The 7,797-nt window shown below is 38.6% G+C and overlaps 1 pseudogene; it reads left to right on the top strand.

Annotated features, from left to right (window-relative positions):
* Positions 1 to 3,254: 3,254 nt before the first annotated feature.
* On the top strand, positions 3,255 to 3,857 carry LOC101523371 (60S ribosomal protein L7-like; annotated as a pseudogene).
* Positions 3,858 to 7,797: the final 3,940 nt, after the last annotated feature.

Raw genomic sequence — 7,797 nt, 5'->3', positions numbered from 1 at the left:
ATTTACACTTCCCTCTGATTTACTCAGTGCACCTCAGGCTTCTGTCCCTGCTGTGCCCCGAGATCACGCTCATCAAAGTCACAAGCAGAATCTCAAGGGTTAAAGTAAAACCACTGCTTTTCATACTTGCTCTCTAAGTAACATTTGGCACTTTTTTTAAGTTGATTCCTCTCTATGATTGGTATTTTAATTCTTTCACCATACATTTATGAAACATTTATTTTTCAGCAAGGCTCTATTCTTAGCACTTGGCGCAGATCAACAAAACACAGCTGTCCACATGGAGTTCATATTCTATTCAGGGAATACAGAAATCACTATGTCTATAACGGATAACTAACTTTACAGTCTTAGAAATTGATAACTGGAAAAATAGGGGAAATTAACTAAGTCAGGAGTCTGAAAGTTGTGCTAAGTTGCAGCATTAAATTTAGTGGATCACTTAGGCCTACTGAAATGGTGGAATGGGAAAAAAAATGGAAAGGTGAGAAAAAGAAACCAAGAAGAAATAAAGAAAGGAGAATAATTCAAACAAAAGTAGAAAATTGGTCTTTTGAAAATCGGTCTTGGTATGCCTGTGTGTTAGCAATAATGATGATACAGTGCTGGTGGACTGGTGCTAAGTACCAGGAATTGTAGCAGACAAAAATCATTAAATGACTTGGAATCAGTTGATGCAGAGCTTTGTAGCCCACCAAAAGGGCCTGGGTAGAGGGAACCAGTGAGGTGGAAGGGCAGAGAGAGGAGTGCAGTCACAGATGCCCACAAGAAAGTATGAAAAAGAGGAGTAGAGAGCCCTGGATTTGAACTGATAGAAACACCAACCCTGTATTTCAAAGCTGCTTGATTGGATAGAGTGGTATGACTCTTAATCTGCCATTGTGTCTTTTGCTGTTCTTAGGATCAGCTAAGGAAAGCATATTTTATTCACATTTGTTTTCCTTTTGAACAACTTTCTGGCTTACCTTCCTTCCTTCAAGTCCACATTGTTTTTTAAAGATTTATTTATTTTTACTGAAAGTTAGAGTCACAGAGAAAAGGAGAAACAGAAAGAAAAAATGTCCATCTACTGATTCATTCGTTGTTCATTCTGTGATATTTGTTACATTAATTGAATGTCATGGCTATTAATAATGAGGCACTGAAACATGGGTATAGAAAGTCCTGATGATGGATGGGTTATATGAGAAACAGGGCCAAGGGCAGGTCCAGAAGGACAGGTGGTAACACCCACCGACACGAGTATGAGCTGGATAGGGGGGTCGGTCAGGCTGAGCTAGGCTGTAACACCTGTTGATGTGAGAGTCAAAGGAACTGTAGGACAGTTTGGACCAGTCTGCTACACATATTGGCGTACTCAGGAACCAGATCTGGGCACAGACCTTCTAGGGATTATTGAGGGTTGCTCTGACTAGGTTGTACTTCCCACTGCTGTGCATAAGGCTGGGTGTGTATGGTGGGCAGGTTGGGCTGGGCTGCAGCATCCATTGGTATGCATAAGAAGAGATAGGGATGGAGAAAGAACTGACCCAGCAACTGCAACCACCAGTGTGTGTCGTACACTGATGTGACAGATTGAGTTGGACCCCATCCTGGCCAACACAGACAGGCATCAGGTATGAGATCATTTCAGATGAGTTTTCTTTGGGGACCCTCCTTCTCACAACTGAACCACTGGAAACAGAACTGCAACCACGAGAATACTAGGATCTGTGGTCTGACCAAGGAGTGTGCATGTGTCAGAACTAGGCCTCCTCAGTTGCTGAAGATGATGCAGTGGATGGCATGCCCAGATGCACATGGGAGATACAGCAGTCCTTTGGAACCTGCAGAGTATATCTAGTCCCATAGCAGAGGATGGAGGGCAGCGCAAACTGGCCAACTCTCCTGGTGAGGTTTTGACAGTGAGTATGTAGGCGAGTGAAGACTCTGAGGTAGACTATGTCAGCCAAAGGACGTTGGAAGGATTTTTTTTTCAATCTTGGAGCAATAAAATTTAACAGCATCTCAGAATGATTGAAACCATTTAAGCAGTACCCTTGGGATGCATCAGGGACCCTAGGATGATATTTGAGTGGCAATCCCATATCCCTGTGTACTGATGCCGTTAGGCTAATGGGAACAACTCTATCTTCTCTCTCCCACAGACAGGAAGAAGAAAAAGAAAATTAGAAGCTATTGTCTCATCCATTCTCCCTCATTCCTTGAGCACTCCATCTTAATCAGTGGTCCACATGGGCATGCATCTTTCTAAACTATGAAAGACAATAAAAAATAAAATTAGCTATTATAAAGTAAAAAGTAAAAAAAAATCCTTAAAGTATCCTCAAATGGAAAGCTTTCTATGCTCTATTTTCTAGAGAATAAAATATTTCCAAGAATACACACTTTTCAAAATCATTATCTTAAAATTCAAGTGTATAAGGTGGTAATGCTTTCATTTTTGTCAACAATATTTTTCAAATTGCTAGTAAATCAAATTAAATTTTAAAAATGCTCAAGAATTATGTCTTCGAAAATAACACCAATAGGTAATATATATTAATCCTTAGACACCATGATCAGTGATTAAGAATTATATTATCTTGGGCTTGTTATGATAGTTCAGTGGCTAAATCTTCACCTTGCATGCACTGGGAGCCCATATTGGTACTGGTTCCTGTCCTGGCTACTTCACAACCCATCCTTGTGGCCTGGGAAAGCAGTGGAGAATGGCCCAAAGCCTTGGGATCCTGAATCCACGTGAGAGACCCAGAAAAAGCTCCTGGCTCCTGGCTTTCAATCAGCTCATCTCCAGCCATTGCAGCCACTTGTGGAGTGAACCAATGAAAGGAGGATCTCTCTCTCTCTCTCTGTATCTCCTCTCTGTAGATTCTGCTTTTCCAGTAAGAAATAAATCAATCTTTAAAATAATCATATTATCTCACATAATCTTGAACATAATATTATGATGTAAATGTGATTACTCCAGTTTTATAGATGAGGAAGAAGATTCTTAGAGATGTTGAGCTACATTCCCAGGATTATACAGTGAATAAATATGAAAAGCTTAAATTGAATAAGATCTTCCTGACAACATGGCTATGCTTTTAGACACCATGTGATACAAGTCTTTGAAGTGATTCAAATACCTTATGAATCCTCTGTCACTCTTTTCCGGCTGGAGTCATGGAGGGTACAGAATAGAAGGGTCCTGCTGTGCTGAAGAGGACACAGAGAAATTTCAAGTGCCTGCGCAAGAAGCTTGCCCAGAAATGTCTGAAAAGATGAGAAGAAAGCTGATTTATGAGAAAGCCAAGCACTGTCACAAGGAATGCAGGCAGATGTACAGAACTGAAATTCAGATGGCAAGAATGGCAAGCAAAGCTGGCAGCTTCTATGTCCCTGAAGAACCCAAATCGCATTTGTCATCAGGCTCAGAGGCATCAGGGGTGTGAGCCCCAAAGTCTGCTAAGTATTGCAACTTCTTTGTCTTCACCAGATCTTCAGCAACACCTTTGTGATACTGAACAAGGCTGCCATCAACATTCTGAGAGTTGTGGAGCCATATGTTGCTCAGTGATTGAGCTGATCTACAAGCTTGGCTATGGCAAAATCAATAAGAAGTGAATTGCCTTGAGAGATAACATGCTGATTGTCCATTTTCTTGGTAAATACAATATCATTTGCAAGGAAGATCTGATTCACAAGATCTATACTGTTGAAAACACTTCAAAGAAGCAAATAACTCCTTGTGGCCCTTCAAGTTGTCTTCTCTCTGAGGTGGAATGAAGAAAAAGACCACCTCAGGTGTAGAGGGTGGAGTTGCTGGCAGCAGAAAACACCAGATCAACAGACTTCTTGGAAAGATGTACTAAGGGGTCTGCTGTGGATTCTTATAACCTGGTCAGATAATAAAGGGTGACTCCACTGGAATGAAAATAAAATGCTTGGCACCTGTTACACGAGAAACTAACATGAACCCCTATGTTCATAGCAGCACAATTAATAATTGCAAAAACTTGGAAGCAACCAAAATGCCCATCAACAGAAGACTGGATAAGAAAGCTATGGTTCATTTAATCCATGGAATACTACTCAGCTATTAAAAAAAAACCTGAAATGCAATTTTTTGTGGCCAAATGGGCCCTACTGGAAACCATTATGCTCAGGGAAATGAGCCAATCCCAAAAGGTTAGATACCACATGTTTGCCTTAATTTAAGATGAAATGATGTCAATCCGAAAAACAGTACCTGTAAACTGTAATGCTATTCCAACTCCAAACAGCCTGTATCTCATTCGATAAGATATTGTGATGTAACCAATGAATGAACAATCAGTGTGAGTCAGACATCAAAGAATTGTAAAACCTAACACACTTGTAAGGCCCTATGCGACTCAGAAATGGGGAGGGAGAGCAGAGAAATCTTACATCACCCTAGAAGGTGTGAGGAAGACGGGAAGTATAACCTATCAGGATCATAACTGATAATTCATAGACAACAGACTCAAATCAGCATTAGACAATAGTAAAACTACAAAGGCATATGGGGCAAATCAGGAGTGACCCTAACAACCTCTTAACAGGAGGTCATATGCACAGAGCAGGGGGGAACCCCAAAGTGGAGCAGGTGAACAGGAGGAGGCTGGTATCCCAACCCTGAAGACTCCCAGATCCTCACCAAGGACTATCAGTACGAGCACCAAGGACTACATCCCAACTGCCAAGGAGACCATGGGGAATTGGAGTGCCTTCAGAGGCCGAGAACTCTCAGGTCACCTACCTCTATTTGGATCTACCACAATGGATGCAAGAAGCCCAAATCCTTCTTCGCAGGATCCAAGGTCATCAGAAGAACAGCCAGGAGCCGTGAGTGGTCCGCAGAAACAGAACAACAGTAAATTTCTTTTGGGACTAGGGAGAAGAGCTTTCTCTGATCCTTACTTAGTTCCAACTTTGGATCCCCACCCTCTCTTGCTATGACCATCAGGGTCACTCCGGAGTACCCCCCCCCCAAAAAAAAAGCAAACAAAAAAATTGGAATAGATAGACAGAGAACAACAAGGAAAGCTTAGAATCAGACAGGAAATGGTCAGCGTGGATTCACATATACCTTACTAGGTAGAATGCAAAGATTAGTTACTCCTCACTAGGGTATTAAAGATTTCTCTGCACACCCCTCCTAAAACTGTTCTGCACCTCAACTGTTGACATATGCCTTGTTAGAGTTATAAGCCAGTTTAGACTATCCTAAAATCTGCCAGGTTCAACAAAATTATGCTTCAACACTATAAACTGCTAAATACTAAAATGAAAATAAATGAGACAACTGAATAGTACCCTATAGCCATTTTAAGGTGTATAGCAGCCAGTTCTGTATGTAAACTAAAATCGAAATGTCAATGAGGTAGTCACAGGATGTGGTTAAGAACTTGCATTTTTTAACATTGGTTACTCAATACCATGTCAATGAATTCCATAATGTTGTAAATTGTTAATGTTCTGCTAGGGTTTTTAATTGATTGAGATGATATTCTGCTAGCTCTACCTTCAGACCAGAGATGGTCTCCCCAAGAAACCGTTGAACTTATCTGGACAACAAGATGCTGGACTCTATGCTTGGCATATGTTTGCAAAGGAAGAATCTTGATTGAATTTGAACTGTAATACTGCAACAAGGTGGAGGAATCCACTATGGGGGGAGGGTAGGGGGAGGGGTTGGGGGAATTCCAGTACCTATGAAACTGTCGCATAATGCAACGTAATTAATAAAAAAGATAAGATGTTTGGAAGCTCTAAAGTTTGTTTTCTACTATCAAATATCCATTTGATCACAAATGATAGTATTTAACATTACATTTGTAATTATTCATTCACTCTGATAGACCTAAAGTGAAAGCTTTTTTTGTTTTACCTCTTTGTAATACTTTGAATATTTTTTCCAGCGGAATACCAATTTTAAAATCTAGCATTTATCTATTTGTATTAGGTTTATTTTACCCATACACACATGCATATGTACATGTAGGGAAAGATATTTGATTTTCCTGACTTCCCTTATAGTCTTGTAATACTTATTCCTTTGTTGTAACAACCTATGCCTATTGCCCATCTTAATTTTTCAGCGATTTTAATTTCACTTAAACTGAAATTTAAATTTAACTCCAACTGAAATTAAAATAATTTTAACAAACATTCAGTCTTGTTGTGCCACAGTGGAATTATTTTGGTTTCCTATTGCTATAATATATGCCACATTTTTTAATGGTCCATTTGTTTAAGCCAATTGCTTACGACTATGGGATGCACAACAGGCAGAATCCTAATATTTGCACAAAATTCTTAGCTAATTCATTCTTCTTCAATTGATTCAAAAGAAACTGTATCGTAACCCCAACTGTAATCTAAAAGCAGAAATTGCATGATATTTATTTTTATTACTTGGCATTTGTCTTGTAATTATTGTTAGCAGTTATAATACTTAGAGTGCTTTAAAGCAATATACCTTTTATGCCGTCTGGCTCAAATATTCTATATCAGTTAATGAAAAAAATGTAGACTAAAGTGTATATAGAGAAACTTGTTGTTTTCATTAAGGTTTTTAAACACACGGTTGTAAGTGTCATTAGAAGAATAACATCAGTTACTAAGAATAAATGTGTAAGGCTTATTGTTATCCATATATATCACACCCCTCATTTGGAAAAACCAATGGAAATCTTAAGAACAAGTTCAGCAATTAACCCTTCCTGATTTATTTAGAAATAATCCCAGAATGGTCACCAGAAGTTTTATTTTCTTCTCTAGCCCTTAAATTCTTTTCAATTATTGGAACCTTAATTTACAGTGTTCTTAAATTGGTATCTTTCTATGTTGAGAGAGCTCTAATGAATGCAGTAAATGAAATCTAAAAGTTGAAATGATCTTTATTCTTCAGAGATAATTGAAAAGAGACAATTAGTCTGAGTTTCCTTAAGGACAAGAAAAATATGTATAAACTTTGCTTGTGTGTTTGTCATGGATTTAAGAAAGCATATTTATTCTGAAAGCTTATTAATTTAAGAATATAACTGAACCACATCGAGCCCAAAACCTTTTAATCACTAGGAAGTATATATTGAAAACTACTAACCATGACCAGTTATGAACTTTTCCAGGATTATGACCAAATGAATCAACATCTAATTCCATAAAATAGGTATTATATCTTATTTCAACTTGAACTAAAACTTCTACAATCTATCTACAAAGAGATAGAATGCTTATTTTATGAAATATACTAATAATCATTTAGAAACTCAAGGTTTCATGGAGTAGCTCAAACTCAATTTAATGTGTCATTAAGAACATTTTAGGTCATACCTGGCAAGTTTTCTTTTTTACTGTTTGTCATGCATTTTTATTTATTTGAAAGGCAGACACACACAGAGAAAGAGAGAGAAAGAGAGAGACAGAGAGAGAGATTCTATTTAGTGGCTCCTTCTCCAGATGCTTGAAATAGTCAGGTCTGGGCCAGGACCAAGGCAGGAGCCAAGAACTTCATAGGAGTCTTCCACATAGATGACTAGTGCTTGCGCTATCAAGCCACTACTGATTCCCAGATTCCCAGGAGTGTTAAGAAGTTGGATTGCACGTAAAAGCAGAGACAAGACTTAAACCAGACACTTCAAGATGAAGACAGTCAGCCCAAGTAGCAGCTTAACACTCTATTTTTTCCTTTTTACTTAAAATTTATCTATTTTTATTGCAAAATCATATACACAGAGATGTGGAGAGACAGAGAGGAAGATCTTCCGTCCAATGGTTCATTCCTCA

Source organism: Ochotona princeps, chromosome 7 (assembly GCF_030435755.1).
Source record: "Ochotona princeps isolate mOchPri1 chromosome 7, mOchPri1.hap1, whole genome shotgun sequence".
Taxonomy (NCBI): Eukaryota; Metazoa; Chordata; class Mammalia; order Lagomorpha; family Ochotonidae; genus Ochotona; species Ochotona princeps.
This window is presented reverse-complemented; position numbering and strand designations above follow the sequence as displayed.